A 21,904-nucleotide genomic window follows, 5' to 3' on the forward strand; every position below is an offset into this window, starting at 1 on the left:
TTCATAACTGTATACCTGATGGTTGGACATTCATGCACAATTCAGTGCACTTATGTTAGTATGGTGACAAGCCAATGGTAAGGTCTTTAGGCATTATTCGTTCATTTTGGAGAAGTCATGCTAGATTCCATAGATTTGATCTGTTTATGACAGAGCCGGAAGGCCTGGATTAACAGCTGTGAAAAGTATATATGAAATAAAATAGATTATTAAGTGTGGGCAACTAACACACTGTGCTGAAGCATGCAGGTAGGCATTTATATCTTAATATTGAAAGATTTTGCTATTGGTGGTCCACTCGATTAGATAATGGGTATAGAATAGTTTCACCATGGAAATCCTTATTATGCCCTTTTAGGAAGGATTTTATGTTGTTTTGCCTACTATAAGATTTTGATTTTTCCTAGTACTGTATACCTGAAGGATGTATTGTGAGAATGCTTTTGCTCAAACCAGTAGGACTATATTGGTTGTGTGTCAAATCAGTGATCAGGATACAGTTCCTGATGAGCTTATTTTGTAAAGTTTCAATGAAGGCAATAGGACTGACATATTTATTGTGATTAGCATATTTTAAAGTTAATAGGCATTTAAGAACAGATTGTTACTACTCTGTTTAAATGCCTGCACATGGGTATTTCATTACATAGCAACTTACCGGTTGGTAGACGAGGGTTTTGGTGTTAGTTAACACTTCTGATAATGTTCAGGAATAGAAGGTTTTACTTTGATGACTCTTGTGAGATCCTCCAAGAAGAGATATTATATTGTTTTGCCAATAGGTCCTCACCAACTCCCTACTAACAATGACAGGACTAGCTTCTTACACAGTTGATACTAATAATTATGATAAGTAGGGCAAGGTAATTATAGTAGGTGTATGCAAGCATGATTCTACCTCTCGGACATCGACATCGCGTCAAACCCCTAAACCGTGCCTACTGCCGACACAAATGTAACTACATAACTGAAGTGCACTACCAAATCTGTTGCACAACACCAAAGTAATTAACAACTAGACCACTCTATATAGACAGTCGACCAGCCATGCTCAAAAATCTGAGGCTCCCATTTGTTAAAGCTTGAGCAGGCATTTCTACAAGGCAGCCTAACTTAAAGCTGTATACCTGGGCCATTAAAATGGTAAATAACTTTATATTTGCGCCGCATTACAAATACTAACACCTCTACAAAAATATAGTAAATGAGAGCCTGAGTAGATACTTATTAGTCCACCTAAAATACACTTTGAGCTATTGTTAAGGGTAGGAACATTCTATAAAAAGCTGCAAAGCAATTATTGAACTAACTTTTAACCAATTCGTTTTGAAATAAGTACTTACCACACAGAAAAAAGCTCAATATATATTTTCTCTGCTGCATTAAATAGTGTAACGTTCCACAAGTGAACGGGCAACCGTTTTTAAAGATCATATCATTTTATATTCCATGGCTTTTATCCTATAGGCCTTTGCATTCACGTGTAATGAACTAGGTGGCAACAACAACCGCACTTCATCTCCTTAAACCCAGTGAGATATGAGAACAGCCTTGGCAGTGGGACATTCATCCACGAGGGTGGGAATCCTAGAGTGGCTAGCATGTATAATCATAATGAAAGGAAGGATTTGCAGCAGCGTACCTCTGGGACATCTTGTGGGAAGCACATCCCATTAAGCTAACAATGTCTCAGCCCTTTTGACAAACAGCAGCAAAAGTTTCTTTGACTGAGGGAGGTCTAAAGATCTGTGCAGAACATTAGCACTTGCAGTGCGGGCTTATGTTTTTTATAAAACGTGCTGGCTCTCCAGACACACAGCTCCTTTGAGGGTGTCATGATTCAATTGCTCACAACTTCTTTGGGAAATAAAAGAACAATATAAAAACTGACAGTCGAGCAGCCGACGCAGCCGACGCAGCCGACGCAGGCGAAGATCTGTTTGTCTTGGAAAAGCAGTGTTAACATCTTATTTCCGAAAGCAAATTGCTCCAGTCACATAACAACACACCCACCAAGCAAAAAGAGGCGGAGATGGTACAGGCACCTTAAAAAGCTTGGTGCTACTAGCGCTCAAAACGTCTTTTGCTGGATTTAATGTATTCACTTTTTATTAAATGTACTCTTTTTCCCACTTTAATACTATTTGAAAATGTTGTTCCTCTACTGTGAAAGAGCTGTCAAAAAATGTATCATATTTTGGTTACTCTTGAATATACATTTTCTACCTATTCCCTGTTTTCTTTTTTCTTCTTTCCATGCTTCTAAAAATCGATTTTAGCCTGTCCTTCTCTGATCCCTAGTCTTCCGATGCTGTTCCTCTCGAAAGTCCACTCATCCTCTTTTGAAGTGAGAACGATTTATTGACCGTTAGAAAAGTGAAAACACTTTCTTATGGGCATAATTTGACTAACTTTTTCTGTCCAGTTTTCCACCTTATTGACATATGTTTTTCAGTACTATCCGCAATGTGGCCAGCCATTTCCTCATACAGTCTCTCATCTATTGCGTATTTTAATTTCATGGTTCCAGCCAAATCTGTGCCTTTATAGCTATGTGTAAGCCTACAGCCTCCTCTATTTGCACCTTCTTGAAAAACACGTCTTAGCAAACACTGCCATACCATAATTATGCTTATACATTTACTCCAGGGAAGTCATACATTTTGCATTGACCAATATCCAAATAATATCCATATGCTTTGATGCACATAAATAAAACTTTAAATAATTGACAAACATTGTGTAACGCTAGACCCCAGAAAAATAATTATTAATCAGCTGTTATTGGGTCTAGATGATGATCAGTAACTTCATTTGAACTCTGATCTGAATTTTCAAAGCTATTTGCATATGTAGGCCAAGATTTACAAACACTTTCAGTTGAGTTTGAGTCACTTTTTTAACAGAAACCCTAGGCTCACAGTTGTGGTGAGATTTTTAACCCAATACAAATCGAAATTTGGGTTGGTTTGTAACCCAGAGCTGTGCATTCATTGCGTCAAGGGAGAGTTTAATGGGCAGTGCTTGGGACTTCCTATGCAACCACCAATGGGTTTTTCACACAAATCCATATCTACAAATAATTGTAGACATAGATTTGTGCCAAATTCCTGTGCCTTGCCCATCTTAGAGGCAGACATGACAAGGAAAAATGTTTTAATTTTTACTTATTTTTTCCACTTAGCGTGCATGCAGCATTCTATATTCAAAGTGGTAAATGCCTTAAAGCTTAGTTTTTTTACTGAAAGAGACCCCTTCACGTACAAAAACTATATTTCGCACAACATTGTACCAGGGGCGGCTCCTCCATTAGGGCAGAGGATTGTCGGCCCTCCCCCCGCCAGTAGCAACAGCTACACAACCTTTACTCTAAAACTATAATGAACAATGTTTATTATTGTTTTCTAGTAAAAAAAGGGAGGGCCTTGGGGCTGTGCACGCCCCCTCAGTTAGTATGTATGATTGAACGACCGTCTCGGGCAGGCCAAACACACATGAGCACAGGGCTCTCTCCAACCCAGAAATGCAAGCACTGCGTTGCTGGTTTGGAGACAGCAGGCAGAGACATTCAGTCTGCCACGGAGTTCCAGCAGCATGAAAGCAGCGTTAGGATTGGTCATAGGACAGGCTGGGAACCTGTGCCTGAGTCCAGTGTATGAGCGAATGGTTGCGGCGAGGAGCAGCACAGGACAAAATGGTAAGGTTTTTTTTAAATTACATTTTATTTGTTTTGTAAACCTCCCCCCTGCCTGCCACACACCTCCCCGCCTTTTTTCCATTCTGCGAGCCGCTCCTGCATTGCACTATGAAATGGTGTCTGCATTGCTGTCGGGCAGCTCAAAGTGTGACAGCCAACGAGAAAGAACAGAACAATGACACATCTTTGTAGATACGGTGCTGATCTGCTCTCACCCTTCATTTCAACACAGTTCAGAAACTTTACTTGCAGTGCCACTTTGCATGAACTATATGTAAATCTGGGCCTTACGTTTGACACGCACTTACAAGTGGCTTGGTTTTCAACTGTAAGCAATTTACAATTAGTAACTTGCAGTCAGAAACTATTATATTCACGTATACGATTATCTCACAACATTATAATGTTACATGGAAGTAAGAGACACACAAGGGTGTAGAGGGAGCATTTCAAAGCTTGATTAACACTGAAAGCTTGTGTTAAAACAGTTTTTGTCCAAGCACAAACTTCCCTCTCACCCTTTTCCACCATGGAAATGGTTGAATATTTACTTATGTCAGTAGTAGATCTCCTTCCAGACTGGAAATAATAATAAAATATCACCAAACCTCTTGGAGGTGTAAAGTAAGTAGTTTCTCCACAGGTAAAATATTTTTTCTTGGAGAAAACAATGTACTGCTGTAGACACTGGCTTTCTGCAAAGCCTAATTGTACAATGCGTTCATTCGCACAGTCGGGAAATGCCGAAGCCATCACAGAAAAAACACAATCACAAAACCTTTGCTGGATTATGCCTGGAAATCTGTAATTGGTGTGACCACCCAGGAATTATTTAGAAGTCTTGTTAATCCATGAAACTACACGAGTGAAATTGTCAAGGTGTAGTTTTACACATTTGTTTGGAAATCAGGCATCAGTTTTTCAATGGCAGAAATACCAATGATTGCATATTTTGGTGGGTTAATACCTCGAAATCAACCAATTCCCGCATATTTCCAATTACACCCGGACATTTGCTCTTTGTTTGCTTCCAAGTGTGCAAAGTGGTGCTCTTTTCATCCTCCTTCCAAGTGCAGTAAGCACTGAAGTCTCAGATGCCAGAGGTCCCCATTGAATCCCATCAAAGTGCCCAGAGGGAACAACGCAGTCTCTAGTCAATGGGCTAGTTGTCCCCTTCTGTCTGGTGACACAGGTCTGGTGATGTTTGGCTTATGGCTATCCCCGAGTGCAACATTCCTGCCACATCCAACATGGCAGAATTCTTCCATGAAGTTAAGGACCTTGGTAACCCACCCCCAGAGTTGTGCCTACCATGGTGCAACATGCCCCGGGAAATGAGGTGTGTGAGCTGGTTATCCCTCCTCTGTCCCTTGTTCTACTCTGTCTGCAGGAAACAAAAGGCATCCGGCCCAAGAGTGTCGTCACAGTGGCCTTTGAAAGGCACCTTTACCTTTGAAGCTAACACGTGGGGCAGCCATCCTGTGGGAGGAGGTCACAACTTCCAGTACGGCAACACCCTTTGTTCTGTCCTGGGGGTCATCTCTCCAGATGGGCAGAAAGCTGTCTGTGTGTCAGTGCCTTTGTGAAAACACTGGGCAAGGAGAGCACAGAAGAGCAACTTTCTTAAAGCTGCCCACCATTAGTGGGGACATTAATTTCGACCTGGGCATCTTTCACATTCAATTTCATAATTAGTTTGATATCTCACATGACCCAATTTGGTAGTTCCAGTCCAAAGTTAGCCAGTGGGAATGCCACGAGGCAACTGATATTAGCCGATGAGCTACTAAAATTATCTGCAGCTAAAACAACTAGTTGGTAGTGTTGCTTCCAAGACACATTATAAAACATGTATTACTTAGGAAAATATCTCTCCCTGCCATAAGACTGACTCAATATGCCTTCCCTATGGGAGATTTAAATACAATGTTAAGGGATAGGGTGGCTTTGTCATTGTTTTACATAGTAAAGTCAAACTGGCAGTGGAAGCACTGTTCTTCCTGTCTGCAGTGGCAGGTTGGGGTTAATTTTTGTCACGAACAAACTCAAACTTTGTGCAATTTTGCAATTTTGCTTGCATCTGAAATTTCAACGAACAAAACAACAGCTTATAAGTTTGAACTTTGAGCTTTTTGAGAACCGCCCCCCCCCCCCCCCCCCCCCCCACATGATTGCTGCCTTCACTCTTAAAAGGCAGCGGGGAGTGCAATGTATGTTTAACTTTGCCGTGATCCAGTCCTGCTTGAAGGAGATTGAAGAGAAATTTCACATTTTTCGTAAAGATTGCAGAAAATATAAAGTAGACAGACAGATATGTTATTCAGACTATGCATATATCTAAAATATGTGTTGTTTATGTTCCCATGTGCCCCACCGGTTATTATGTGTAACTAAAAAACAACAACAAGATAGTTTACTGGTATCCTACGTGGGCATGGAGATATAGAATTTTAACTCGTGATTGATCTAAGAAAGTCAAACTTGTTCGATGGATTTTAAGCTTTTACTGTTTGAATTATACTGTATTGGGATAAAGAAAGAAGTATTTTTAGAGGAACCAATTCTAACCTTCCCATTTTGTTCCTGAATCAAAAGCTATAAAAATTTCGCATTTCTGAAGCATAAAGCCAATAAGTGTTAGCGTTGCTTTATAGACTTTAATGAAGGGTTAAGAAAGTATGTACCAACAAGGGTTCCATTTTGTTACGAAATCATCAAAGGAAAGATTTTGACCTTGATCGGCTTTCAGATGGCAATCTCGTGTTAATTTAAAAATAAATATATTGCCAAAATATTTATAACTCTTAACATATTCTGCAGTTGCTCCTGACAAGAACCAAGTACAATTTGACTCTGTTCTCGTGTTTTTAAATGTAGTAAGAATATTGGTTTTACTTGTGTTGATCACAATGGTATTTGTTGAGCAGTGCTTGGAGAACCACACCTGTGCAATTAAAGAAAATAAGACCACCCACCTTTAGCAGACAAGATAAGTGGCAGCCCTATTCTTGGCGAAAACATGCTAGCTCCATCAATGATTCTTTCTTGAAAAAAATCAGACAAATAGAACCCACACAGGATCAGCACTAACACACAACCAGGTTTAAGGCCACCTGTCACATATATTCTACTTGATAACCACCCATCAGCATCTACTTCAATCTAAATCCAGCTGTAATGTAGGAGAAGCTGTAACAGAGCATGGTTACTAAGCACTGTTTTTGCAATGATTTTAGATATAATACCTAATAAAGAAATCAGTCAGTAGTCTGCTGGTTCACACAATAATTTCTGAAATAGGGGATTGATTCTTGTCCCCTTCCAGTTTTAGTGTACAACATAATTAACATGTATACATTAGAAAATTAGTGCCAAGTGATTCCCCACCTCTATTTAGGGTTAATGTTTATGTTAAGGTGAAATACAGAGCGTGGTGGCACATCAAATCCTGCTGCCCTGAACTCATTAGCCCTTGTATTTTTTCCTCCATATTACTTACATTAGTGAGTACTAGCAATTCCTAATTAACAGCTTCTTGGATGAAAATAGCTAAGCTTTCTACAGGAGGCGTTCAATTGTACAGAGCATATAAAAAATTTATTCTGAATCATGGATCACACAAAGGAGGCTACTCCATAATAGCGGAGGAGCTTTGCCTCCCTGCTCAGGGTCAGGCAGTGGCAAACAAACTGATAATAAAACAATTTTACTATCATTTTATTTGTCACTGTCTCTCTGACAGCCATGGAATCTACAGCTGGGCCAGGCTATATTGGGAGGAGGAGTAGTGGGCACTGTAAAGTGCACATGTCGGTTTGGCTGGCTGTATTAAAACGGGCAAACCGACATGAGCACTTGCATTTCTCTAACACAGCTATGTTGCACAGCTGGGTGGAGAAATGACACATGCTCCCTGTGCCAGAGTGGGCCTCAGACCAGCCCCTTCAGGCCATTCCTGGCACTGCTCCCATGCTCGGTATAGCATGGGAGCAGTGTCTGGATTGGGAGACTGTGCTTTGTGCCCCAGTGACTGCCAGGAGGATGAGGAGTATCGAGCTTTAATTTTTTTTTTTTTAACATCCCCCCTGCCAATGCCTCCCCTCAGCACCTCTCAACCCCACCATTTTTGATTTGTGGCAGCCACCTCTGGGATCACACACTCTAATGATTCTGCATTAGTCTTACAGAAAGTATTCACTATCGGCCAAAAGGACTTTGTGTACCTGTGCACATATACCAACCGCATTTATTCCCAATCAAGTGCACAAAACTCAAGCCATTTTCATCTTATCAAGTTTCTAGGGCACATTTTATGTGTTTTTGAAAAGATCTTTGATGAAATGTGAAATGTCCAATTTTGCTCTTCGTTGTAATCTTCTCGAAAATTTTCCAGACTCATAACATTTTCTGTCATGCCATTGCTCGGAGGCCTTCACATTGAGTTTCTGATACTATATTCCCTTGCTTATCTATTTAATCCTGCCAGGCATTAATTTGATCTATCCTCTCTAAGGTTGCCAATGTTCACATTTGTTGTTAATGGTAAACTTGGACTAACACATTTTCACTATGCAAATGACCAGTCACTCTGGTTGACTCTTCACTTGCTGAAGCAAAAAGATGGCTGTTGTTGTCATCAGATTGAAGAAAGAGTTAAGTGAATTATGTATTTTAGAAATCAAAGTGTTTATTAAAATGACAATTTAAACATTGGTATACACAACTTGCAGATTTGTCAGCCAAGGCAACATTATATTAAAGTTTGGCAACTACAAGTTCTACTAACAACATTAAGGTCCTGATTACGACCTTGGCGGAGGGGATTACTCCGTCCCAAGTATGACGAATATTCTGCCTGCTGTATTACAAGCTCCATTATATCCTATGGAACTTGTAATACGGTGGACGGGATATCTGTCACATTTGGGGCAGAGTAATCCCCTCCGCTAAGGTCATAATCAGGCCCTAAGTCTACTCTAGGTACAAAACACTTCCAAGTTCCTGACAATTATTATTATGCAAATGTAAGGAAATGCCTCCTTGGCATGGTTGCCCCCTGACTTTTTGCCTTTGCTGATGCTATGTTTACAATTGAAAGTGTGCTGAGGCCTGCTAACCAGGCCCCAGCACCAGTGTTCTTTCCCTAACCTGTACTTTTGTTTCCACAATTGGCAGACCCTGGCATCCAGATAAGTCCCTTGTAACTGGTACTTCTAGTACCAAGGGCCCTGATGCCAAGGAAGGTCTCTAAGGGCTGCAGCATGTCTTATGCCACCCTGGAGACCTCTCACTCAGCACAGACACACTGCTTGCCAGCTTGTGTGTGCTAGTGAGGACAAAACGAGTAAGTCGACATGGCACTCCCCTCAGGGTGCCATGCCAGCCTCTCACTGCCTATGCAGTATAGGTAAGACACCCCTCTAGCAGGCCTTACAGACCTAAGGCAGGGTGCACTATACCATAGGTGAGGGTACCAGTGCATGAGCATGGTACCCCTACAGTGTCTAAACAAAACCTTAGACATTGTAAGTGCAGGGTAGCCATAAGAGTATATGGTCTGGGAGTTTGTCAAACACGAACTCCACAGCACCATAATGGCTACACTGAAAACTGGGAAGTTTGGTATCAAACTTCTCAGCACAATAAATGCACACTGATGCCAGTGTACATTTTATTGCAAAATACACCCCAGAGGGCACCTTAGAGGTGCCCCCTGAAACTTAACCGACTGTCTGTGTAGGCTGACTAGTTCCAGCAGCCTGCCACACTAGAGATATGTTGCTGGCCCCATGGGGAGAGTGCCTTTGTCACTCTGAGGCCAGTAACAAAGCCTGCACTGGGTGGAGATGCTAACACCTCCCCCAGGCAGGAGCTGTGACACCTGGCGGTGAGCCTCAAAGGCTCACCCCTTTGTCACAGCCCAGCAGGGCACTCCAGCTTAGTGGTGTTGCCCGCCCCCTCCGGCCACGGCCCCCACTTTTGGCGGCAAGGCTGGAGGGAACAAAGAAAGCAACAAGGAGGAGTCACTGGCCAGTCAGGACAGCCCCTAAGGTGTCCTGAGCTGAGGTGACTCTAACTTTTAGAAATCCTCCATCTTGCAGATGGAGGATTCCCCCAATAGGATTAGGGATGTGACCCCCTCCCCTTGGGAGGAGGCACAAAGAGGGTGTACCCACCCTCAGGGCTAGTAGCCATTGGCTACTAACCCCCCAGACCTAAACACGCCCTTAAATTTAGTATTTAAGGGCTTTCCTGAACCTAAGAATTCAGATTCCTGCGACAACAAGAAGAAGGACTGCCCAGCTGAAAACCCCTGCAGAGGAAGACCAGAAGACAACAACTGCCTTGGCTCCAGAAACTCACCGGCCTGTCTCCTGCCTTCCAAAGAACTCTGCTCCAGCGACGCCTTCCAAAGGGACCAGCGACCTCTGAATCCTCTGAGGACTGCCCTGCTTCGACGACGACAAGAATCTCCCGAGGACAGCGGACCTGCTCCAAAAAGACTGCAACTTTGTTTCAAGAAGCAGCTTTAAAGAACCCTGCAACTCCCCGCAAGAAGCGTGAGACTTGCAACACTGCACCCGGCGACCCCGACTCGGCTGGTGGAGAACCAACACCTCAGGGAGGACCCCCGGACTACTCTCCGACTGTGAGTACCAAAACCTGTCCCCCCTGAGCCCCCACAGCGCCGCCTGCAGAGGGAATCCCGAGGCTTCCCCTGACCGCGACTCTCTGAAACCTAAGTCCCGACGCCTGGAAAAGACCCTGCACCCGCAGCCCCCAGGACCTGAAGGACCGGACTTTCACTGGAGAAGTCACCCCCAGGAGTCCCTCTCCCTTGCCCAAGTGGAGGTTGCCCCGAGGAAGCCCCCCCTTGCCTGCCTGCAGCGCTGAAGAGATCCGTTGATCTCTCATAGACTAACATTGCAAACCCGACGCTTGTTTCTACACTGCACCCGGCCGCCCCCGCGCTGCTGAGGGTGAAATTTCTGTGTGGGCTTGTGTCCCGCCCGGTGCCCTACAAAACCCCCCTGGTCTGCCCTCCGAAGACGCGGGTACTTACCTGCAAGCAGACCGGAACCGGGGCACCCCCTTCTCTCCATTCTAGCCTATGCGTTTTGGGCACCACTTTGAACTCTGCACCTGACCGGCCCTGAGCTGCTGGTGTGGTAACTTTGGGGTTGCTCTGAACCCCCAACGGTGGGCTACCTTGGACCAAGAACTGAACCCTGTAAGTGTCTTACTTACCTGGTAAAACTAACAAAAACTTACCTCCCCCAGGAACTGTGAAAATTGCACTGTGTCCACTTTTGAAATAGCTATTTGTGAATAACTTGAAAAGTATACATGCAATTGAAATGATTCAAAGTTCCTAATGTACTTACCTGCAATACCTTTCAAACAAGATATTACATGTTAAATTTGAACCTGTGGTTCTTAAAATAAACTAAGAAAAGATATTTTTCTATACAAAACCTATTGGCTGGATTTGTCTCTGAGTGTGTGTACCTCATTTATTGTCTATGTGTATGTACAACAAATGCTTAACACTACTCCTTGGATAAGCCTACTGCTCGACCACACTACCACAAAATAGAGCATTAGTATTATCTCTTTTTACCACTATTTTACCTCTAAGGGGAACCCTTGGACTCTGTGCATGCTATTCCTTACTTTGAAATAGCACATACAGAGCCAACTTCCTACATTGGTGGATCAGCGGTGGGGTACAAGACTTTGCATTTGCTGGACTACTCAGCCAATACCTGATCACACGACAAATTCCAAAATTGTCATTAGAAATTGATTTTTGCAATTTGAAAAGTTTTCTAAATTCTTAAAAGACCTGCTAGGGCCTTGTGTTAGATCCTGTTTAGCATTTCTTTTAGAGTTTAAAAGTTTGTAAAAGTTTGAATTAGATTCTAGAACCAGTTGTAGATTCTTAAAAAGTATTCCAACTTTTAGAAGCAAAATGTCTAGCACAGATGTGACTGTGGTGGAACTCGACACCACACCTTACCTCCATCTTAAGATGAGGGAGCTAAGGTCACTCTGTAAAATAAAGAAAATAACAATGGGCCCCAAACCTACCAAAATACAGCTCCAGGAGCTTTTGGCAGAGTTTGAAAAGGCCAACCCCTCTGAGGGTGGCAACTCAGAGGAAGAGGATAGTGACTTGGAGGAAAATTCCCCCCTACCAGTCCTATCTAGGGAGAACAGGGTCTCTCAAACCCTGACTCCAAAAATAATAGTCAGAGATGCTGGTTCCCTCACAGGAGAGACCACCACCTCTGAAATCACTGAGGATAACTCCAGTGAAGAGGACATCCAGTTAGCCAGGATGGCCAAAAGATTGGCTTTGGAAAGACAGATCCTAGCCATAGAGAGGGAAAGACAAGAGATGGGCCTAGGACCCATCAATGGTGGCAGCAACATAAATAGGGTCAGAGATTCTCCTGACATGTTGAAAATCCCTAAAGGGATTGTAACTAAATATGAAGATGGTGATGACATCACCAAATGGTTCACAGCTTTTGAGAGGGCTTGTGTAACCAGAAAAGTGAACAGATCTCACTGGGGTGCTCTCCTTTGGGAAATGTTCACAGGAAAGTGTAGGGATAGACTCCTCACACTCTCTGGACAAGATGCAGAATCTTATGACCTCATGAAGGGTACCCTGATTGAGGGCTTTGGATTCTCCACTGAGGAGTATAGGATTAGATTCAGGGGGGCTCAAAAATCCTCGAGCCAGACCTGGGTTGACTTTGTAGACTACTCAGTAAAAACACTAGATGGTTGGATTCAAGGCAGTGGTGTAAGTAATTATGATGGGCTGTACAATTTATTTGTGAAAGAACACCTGTTAAGTAATTGTTTCAATGATAAACTGCATCAGCATCTGGTAGACCTAGGACCAATTTCTCCCCAAGAATTGGGAAAGAAGGTGGACCATTGGGTCAAGACTAGGGTGTCCAAAACTTCCACAGGGGGTGACCAAAAGAAAGGGGTCACAAAACCTCCCCAGGGGAAAGGTGGTGAGACAGCCAAAAATAAAAATAGTCAAGAGTCTTCTAAAGGCCCCCAAAAACCTGCACAGGAGGGTGGGCCCAGAGCCTCTTCACAAAACAATCCTGGGTACAAGGGTAAAAACTTTGATCCCAAAAAGGCCTGGTGTCGAAACTGTAGTCAGTCTGGACACCAAACTGGAGACAAGGCCTGTCCCAAGAAAAGTTCCACTCCAAACTCCAATCCAGGTAACACTGGAATGGCTAGTCTCCAAGTGGGATCAACAGTGTGCCCAGAGCAAATCAGGGTCCACACTGAAGCTACTCTAGTCTCTGAGGGTGGGGTGGATTTAGCCACACTAGCTGCCTGGCCCCCTAACATGCAAAAATACAGGCAGCAGCTCTTTATTAATGGGACAAGTGTAGAGGGCCTGAGGGATACAGGTGCCAGTGTCACCATGGTGACAGAGAAACTGGTTTCCCCTGGCCAATACCTGACTGGAAAAACTTATACAGTCACCAATGCTGACCATCAAACTAAAGCACATCCCATGGCAATGGTAACTTTAGAATGGGGAGGGGTCAATGGCCTGAAACAGGTGGTGGTCTCCTCAAACATCCCAGTAGACTGTCTGCTTGGAAATGACCTGGAGTCCTCAGCATGGGCTGAGGTAGAACTAAAAACCCATGCAGCCATGCTGGGTATCCCTGAACTGGTGTGTGTAAAAACAAGAGCACAATGCAAGGCACAGGGTGAAAAAGTAGAGCTGGAGTCTGGAAAAATGGCCCAGCCTACCAAGAGAAAAGGAAAGTCAGTTGGGAAACCAACTGCAACACAGTCAGAAAAAGAGAACCTCTCTTCTCAGGAAGAAGTTCTGCCCTCTGAGGGAACTGAGCCTTTGGAGCTTGAACCTTATCAGGTTGAGCTCTTAGGCCCAGGGGGACCCTCAAGGGAGGAGCTGTGTAAGGGACAAGAAACCTGTCCCTCTCTTGAAGGCCTTAGGCAGCAAGCTGCTGAAGAGTCCAAGGGCAAGAAAAATGGAACACATAGGGTCTATTGGGAAGATGGACTCCTGTACACTGAGGCCAGAGACCCCAAACCTGGTGCCACTAGGAGAGTGGTAGTGCCTCAGTCGTTCAGAGAGTTTATTCTGACCTTAGCCCATGATATTCCCCTTGCTGGGCATTTGGGACAAACCAAGACGTGGGAGAGGTTAGTCAACCACTTCTACTGGCCCAATATGTCCCAGAAGGTTAAGGAGTTTTGCCTCTCCTGCCCCACCTGTCAATCCAGTGGTAAGACAGGTGGGCACCCAAAGGCCCCCCTCATTCCACTTCCAGTGGTGGGGGTCCCCTTTGAAAGAGTGGGTGTGGACATAGTTGGTCCACTGGAACCTCCCACAGCCTCAGGAAATATGTACATCCTAGTAGTAGTGGATCATGCTACTAGGTATCCTGAAGCTATTCCCCTTAGGTCGACTACTGCCCCTGCAGTAGCCAAGGCCCTCATTGGTATCTTTACCAGAGTGGGTTTCCCTAAGGAGGTGGTGTCTGACAGAGGTACCAACTTCATGTCAGCATACCTAAAACACATGTGGAATGAGTGTGGAGTGACTTACAAATTCACTACACCATACCATCCACAAACTAATGGCTTAGTTGAGAGATTCAACAAGACATTAAAAGGCATGATCATGGGGCTCCCAGAAAAACTCAAAAGGAGATGGGATGTCCTCTTGCCATGTCTGCTTTTTGCTTACAGAGAGGTGCCACAGAAGGGAGTAGGATTCTCACCCTTTGAACTTCTGTTTGGCCACCCTGTAAGGGGACCACTTGCTCTTGTTAAAGAAGGCTGGGAGAGACCTCTTCATGAGCCTAAACAAGACATAGTGGACTATGTACTTGGCCTTCGCTCTAGAATGGCAGAGTACATGGAAAAGGCAACCAAAAACCTTGAGGCCAGCCAACAGCTCCAGAAGTTTTGGTATGACCAAAAGGCTGCACTGGTTGAGTTCCAACCAGGGCAGAAAGTCTGGGTTCTGGAGCCTGTGGCTCCCCGGGCACTCCAGGACAAATGGAGTGGCCCTTACCCAGTGCTAGAAAGGAAGAGTCAGGTCACCTACCTGGTGGACCTGGGCACAAGCAGGAGCCCCAAGAGGGTGATCCATGTGAACCGCCTTAAGCTCTTCCATGACAGGGCTGATGTAAATCTGTTGATGGTAACAGATGAGGATCAGGAGGCAGAGAGTGAACCTCTCCCTGATCTTCTGTCATCAGACCCAAAAGATGGCTCAGTAGATGGAGTGATCTACTCAGACACCCTCTCTGGCCAACAGCAAGCTGATTGTAGGAGAGTCCTACAACAGTTTCCTGAACTCTTCTCCTTAACCCCTGGTCAGACACACCTGTGTACCCATGATGTGGACACAAGAGACAGCATGCCTGTCAAGAACAACATCTTTAGACAGTCTGACCATGTTAAGGAAAGCATCAAGGTGGAAGTCCACAAGATGCTGGAATTGGGAGTAATTGAGCGCTCTGACAGCCCCTGGGCTAGCCCAGTGGTCTTAGTCCCCAAACCTCACACCAAAGATGGAAAGAAAGAGATAAGGTTTTGTGTGGACTACAGAGGGCTCAATTCTGTCACCAAGACAGATGCTCATCCAATTCCTAGAGCTGATGAGCTCATAGACAAATTAGGTGCTGCCAAATTCTTAAGTACCTTTGACTTGACAGCAGGGTACTGGCAAATAAAAATGGCACCTGGAGCAAAAGAGAAAACAGCATTCTCCACACCTGATGGCATTATCAGTTTACTGTTATGCCCTTTGGTTTAAAGAATGCCCCTGCCACCTTCCAAAGGTTGGTGAATCAAGTCCTTGCTGGCTTGGAGTCATTTAGCACAGCTTATCTTGATGATATTGCTGTCTTTAGCTCCACCTGGCAGGATCACCTGGTCCACCTGAAGAAGGTTTTGAAGGCTCTGCAATCTGCAGGCCTCTCTATCAAGGCATCCAAATGCCAGATAGGGCAGGGAACTGTGGTTTACTTGGGACACCTTGTAGGTGGAGGCCAAGTTCAGCCACTCCAACCCAAGATCCAGACTATTCTGGACTGGGTAGCTCCAAAAACCCAGACTCAAGTCAGGGCATTCCTTGGCTTGACTGGGTACTACAGGAGGTTTGTGAAGGGATATGGATCCATTGTGACAGCCCTCAATGAACTCACCTCCAAGAAAATGCCCAAGAAAGTGAACTGGACTGTGGAATGCCAACAGGCCTTTGACACCCTGAAACAAGCAATGTGCTCAGCACAAGTTCTAAAAGCTCCAGATTATTCTAAGCAGTTCATTGTGCAGACAGATGCCTCTGAACATGGGATAGGGGCAGTTTTGTCCCAAACAAATGATGATGGCCTTGACCAGCCTGTTGCTTTCATTAGCAGGAGGTTACTCCCCAGGGAGCAGCGTTGGAGTGCCATTGAGAGGGAGGCCTTTGCTGTGGTTTGGTCCCTGAAGAAGCTGAGACCATACCTCTTTGGGACTCACTTCCTAGTTCAAACTGACCACAGACCTCTCAAATGGCTGATGCAAATGAAAGGTGAAAATCCTAAACTGTTGAGGTGGTCCATCTCCCTACAGGGAATGGACTTTATAGTGGAACACAGACCTGGGACTGCCCATGCCAATGCAGATGGCCTTTCCAGGTTCTTCCACTTAGAAAATGAAGTCTCTCTTGGGAAAGGTTAGTCTCATCCTCTTTCGTTTGGGGGGGGGGTTGTGTAAGGAAATGCCTCCTTGGCATGGTTGCCCCCTGACTTTTTGCCTTTGCTGATGCTATGTTTACAATTGAAAGTGTGCTGAGGCCTGCTAACCAGGCCCCAGCACCAGTGTTCTTTCCCTAACCTGTACTTTTGTATCCACAATTGGCAGACCCTGGCATCCAGATAAGTCCCTTGTAACTGGTACTTCTAGTACCAAGGGCCCTGATGCCAAGGAAGGTCTCTAAGGGCTGCAGCATGTCTTATGCCACCCTGGAGACCTCTCACTCAGCACAGACACACTGCTTGCCAGCTTGTGTGTGCTAGTGAGGACAAAACGAGTAAGTCGACATGGCACTCCCCTCAGGGTGCCATGCCAGCCTCTCACTGCCTATGCAGTATAGGTAAGACACCCCTCTAGCAGGCCTTACAGACCTAAGGCAGGGTGCACTATACCATAGGTGAGGGTACCAGTGCAAGAGCATGGTACCCCTACAGTGTCTAAACAAAACCTTAGACATTGTAAGTGCAGGGTAGCCATAAGAGTATATGGTCTGGGAGTTTGTCAAACACGAACTCCACAGCACCATAATGGCTACACTGAAAACTGGGAAGTTTGGTATCAAACTTCTCAGCACAATAAATGCACACTGATGCCAGTGTACATTTTATTGCAAAATACACCCCAGAGGGCACCTTAGAGGTGCCCCCTGAAACTTAACCGACTGTCTGTGTAGGCTGACTAGTTCCAGCAGCCTGCCACACTAGAGACATGTTGCTGGCCCCATGGGGAGAGTGCCTTTGTCACTCTGAGGCCAGTAACAAAGCCTGCACTGGGTGGAGATGCTAACACCTCCCCCAGGCAGGAGCTGTGACACCTGGCGGTGAGCCTCAAAGGCTCACCCCTTTGTCACAGCCCAGCAGGGCACTCCAGCTTAGTGGTGTTGCCCCCCCCCCCTCCGGCCACGGCCCCCACTTTTGGCGGCAAGGCTGGAGGGAACAAAGAAAGCAACAAGGAGGAGTCACTGGCCAGTCAGGACAGCCCCTAAGGTGTCCTGAGCTGAGGTGACTCTAACTTTTAGAAATCCTCCATCTTGCAGATGGAGGATTCCCCCAATAGGATTAGGGATGTGACCCCCTCCCCTTGGGAGGAGGCACAAAGAGGGTGTACCCACCCTCAGGGCTAGTAGCCATTGGCTACTAACCCCCCAGACCTAAACACGCCCTTAAATTTAGTATTTAAGGGCTTCCCTGAACCTAAGAATTCAGATTCCTGCGACAACAAGAAGAAGGACTGCCCAGCTGAAAACCCCTGCAGAGGAAGACCAGAAGACAACAACTGCCTTGGCTCCAGAAACTCACCGGCCTGTCTCCTGCCTTCCAAAGAACTCTGCTCCAGCGACGCCTTCCAAAGGGACCAGCGACCTCTGAATCCTCTGAGGACTGCCCTGCTTCGACGACGACAAGAAACTCCCGAGGACAGCGGACCTGCTCCAAAAAGACTGCAACTTTGTTTCAAGAAGCAGCTTTAAAGAACCCTGCAACTCCCCGCAAGAAGCGTGAGACTTGCAACACTGCACCCGGCGACCCCGACTCGGCTGGTGGAGAACCAACACCTCAGGGAGGACCCCCGGACTACTCTCCGACTGTGAGTACCAAAACCTGTCCCCCCTGAGCCCCCACAGCGCCGCCTGCAGAGGGAATCCCGAGGCTTCCCCTGACCGCGACTCTCTGAAACCTAAGTCCCGACGCCTGGAAAAGACCCTGCACCCGCAGCCCCCAGGACCTGAAGGACCGGACTTTCACTGGAGAAGTGACCCCCAGGAGTCCCTCTCCCTTGCCCAAGTGGAGGTTGCCCCGAGGAAGCCCCCCCTTGCCTGCCTGCAGCGCTGAAGAGATCCGTTGATCTCTCATAGACTAACATTGCAAACCCGACGCTTGTTTCTACACTGCACCCGGCCGCCCCCACGCTGCTGAGGGTGAAATTTCTGTGTGGGCTTGTGTCCCCCCCGGTGCCCTACAAAACCCCCCTGGTCTGCCCTCCGAAGACGCGGGTACTTACCTGCAAGCAGACCGGAACCGGGGCACCCCCTTCTCTCCATTCTAGCCTATGCGTTTTGGGCACCACTTTGAACTCTGCACCTGACCGGCCCTGAGCTGCTGGTGTGGTAACTTTGGGGTTGCTCTGAACCCCCAACGGTGGGCTACCTTGGACCAAGAACTGAACCCTGTAAGTGTCTTACTTACCTGGTAAAACTAACAAAAACTTACCTCCCCCAGGAACTGTGAAAATTGCACTGTGTCCACTTTTGAAATAGCTATTTGTGAATAACTTGAAAAGTATACATGCAATTGAAATGATTCAAAGTTCCTAATGTACTTACCTGCAATACCTTTCAAACAAGATATTACATGTTAAATTTGAACCTGTGGTTCTTAAAATAAACTAAGAAAAGATATTTTTCTATACAAAACCTATTGGCTGGATTTGTCTCTGAGTGTGTGTACCTCATTTATTGTCTATGTGTATGTACAACAAATGCTTAACACTACTCCTTGGATAAGCCTACTGCTCGACCACACTACCACAAAATAGAGCATTAGTATTATCTCTTTTTACCACTATTTTACCTCTAAGGGGAACCCTTGGACTCTGTGCATGCTATTCCTTACTTTGAAATAGCACATACAGAGCCAACTTCCTACAGCAAAGGTACATTTAACAAGGATATAAGCTGGCATAAAGTTTTATGTCACACCAGAATATAACAGATATAAAATTTCATATCACAAAATGTCTGCTAATGAACATACATTAACTACTTACAAATATAGCAGCCTAGGAATCCTCCCCAAATGTATTGAAATGTGTGGGTATATCTCACACTTTAAGCAGAATTCCATTGGTGAGGGCCACTTGTAACACATTTATAATCTGGGATTCTTTTTTCCATTTGTTTAACGTTATATTTTCCAACCATTATGCTCAGGTAATCCATTGTTTTTGAGCCTCATGACACATAAGCCATGCTAACACGTCATTGAAGAGAATAATTGACTTATATAAATGAATGTCAAGAGAATTTGTCAACATATTTTTCAGCTATTTCCATCCCCCAGTGGTCTTCAGTGGTACACAAACATATGCGCTAGGGGCCTCATTCACAATGCCAAACGTGGAACAAAAGTCTAAATTTAGACCAAAAGTCAAAGTTTAGACCTATATTCTAACTTCACTAGTAGTAAAGTTAGACTTTTGGTCTCAGTTTAGAGTTTTGGTCTAAGGGCCTCATTACGAGGCTGGCGGGCCAACCGTCGGCCCACCAGCCGCGTGAAAAAGAGACCACCACAGAGCTGGTAGTCTCCCCCCCAGGCTGATTACAAGGTGGGGCGTATAGTGGAGTAGAGTGTCACAGGTCATAGAGTAGAGTGACATAAAGTAGAGTAGAGTGTCCTAGAGTGGAGTGGCATAGAGTGTCTTGGAGTACAGTGTTGCAGAGTAATGCGTCACAGATTGGAGTGAATTGGAGTGTCATAGAGTGGAGGGTGACAGAGTTAACGGTCATAGAGTGGATGGTCATAGATTGTCCTGAAGTGTAGTAGAGTAGCATAGAGTGGAGTGACATAGAGTGAAGTGGTGTAGAGTGGAGCAGAATGAAGTAGCTTGGTGTAGAGTGGCATAGAGTAGGGTGTCATAGAATGGAGTAGAGCAACATAGAGTCGGGTAGAGTGGCAAAGAGTTAAGTAGAGTGGCACAGATTTGAGTAGAATTGAGTGGAGTAGAGAAGAGTGGTGTAGAGTGGAGGACAGTGGTGTAGAGCGGAGTAGAGTGGCATAGAGCAAAGTACAGTGTCATAGAGTGGAATGTGGTAGAGTGGAGAGGAGGAGAGTGGAGTAGAATTGACCAGGGTAGAGTGGGAGTGTCTTTGAGTGGGATATTGTAGAGGGTCAGAGAGTGGAGTGAAGTGTCAGAGTGGAGTGGAATGGAACGGAGTAGCATGGAGTGCGGTGAAGTGTAGTGTCAGAGTGGAGTGTCATGGAATGGAGTGTTGTGGCCTGGCGTATAGTGGAGTGGCATGGAGCAGAGTGCAATAGAGTGGAGTGGCTAGAGTAGAGTAGGATAGAGTGGAGTGGCGTACACTCAAGTAGAGTGGTACAATGCATTCTTAAATCAGCTTTTTGAATGTTCTCAAGAAGTCTTTGGCAACCAGACTACTACTTTGTCTGGTAGGCTGCGAACTAAAAGGAGACTGAATTCCCTATTATACTTTCATTACATAATAATTAAATCTTTCAAGAAGATTTGACTCATGCCTGACCCAAAGAGGTACAGCACCTTCATCAGGCCTTAGAAAGAGAAGTTCTTAGTCACTTCTCCTAAAAACCTGTAAACTCAGACTCACCAGCAAACTCATTCTTATTCTTCACCTTCCAAATTAAGCTCAATGAAAATAAGACTAAGGTCATGCTATTGGGCAACAATTTCACCAAGAAAGCTTCATCTTCCATGCCTCACTGCTTGGAGAGACTACACAGCCCCAACCACATGATAAAGAGTCTCAGAATGTGGATAGACTCTAATCTCACCATGGAGCACCAAGCCCAAACACACTGCCTGTTTCAGTTTTCTGAGATTGCTAAGAAAGATATTAGATCTTCTTCCCTTCTTAGCCAGGAGACTAATTGTTCAGGCCCTTGTCATCTCTTACCTTGACTTTGGCAATGCTCTCTATCTTCATTCACCTTGATATGTGATCAAAAGGCTGCAGGTTAAACAGAATGCGGCTGCAGAGAGTCTCATGAACCTTTCTGGATATCAATCTGCAAAAAGGCCTTGAAAGATCTTCACTGGCTCCCATTGGAGCAATGGGCTCAATACAAGGCCCCATACATTCTGCATTGATCTCTCCACAAGAGAGGCCCTGTATTGTTGAGATCACTAGCTATCTCCTATACTCCTGGTAGGTCCCTTAAATTTCCTCAGCCCATTTGTCACAAGTCCCCACAATCCACAGATCCCATTGGGATGGCCATTTTCTATCCTACCAGGCTCCTAAACTTTGGAACTTCCTCCCCACGGAGTTGCACCTGCTGTGCAATGAGCTTTCATTCCGTAAAAACCTGGATTTACAGTAATCAATCTTCTGGTTAGCTGGCGACTATTATGACTGTTCCAGTATTGGAAGGCTCTCGGGTAACTATGCGCTTTACAGGACTCATAGAATAGAATAGAATAGATTCTGTTCCAGAATCCACCTTTAAGGATAACTTCACCTCATTTCTTGATATCTTTTTCACAGTGCTATTGACATCCTATATCTAAATTTTTTCTTTTTCATATTACATGGAAGTATGACAGATCATATCACGTCTGCTACTGACGGTGTTCTTTACACAGCTAAGTTGGTCATGTTTCTTCTTGCACTTTCCTGTGACATCTTGA

Source organism: Pleurodeles waltl, chromosome 6 (genome assembly GCF_031143425.1).
Source record: "Pleurodeles waltl isolate 20211129_DDA chromosome 6, aPleWal1.hap1.20221129, whole genome shotgun sequence".
In the NCBI taxonomy this organism is placed as follows: domain Eukaryota; kingdom Metazoa; phylum Chordata; class Amphibia; order Caudata; family Salamandridae; genus Pleurodeles; species Pleurodeles waltl.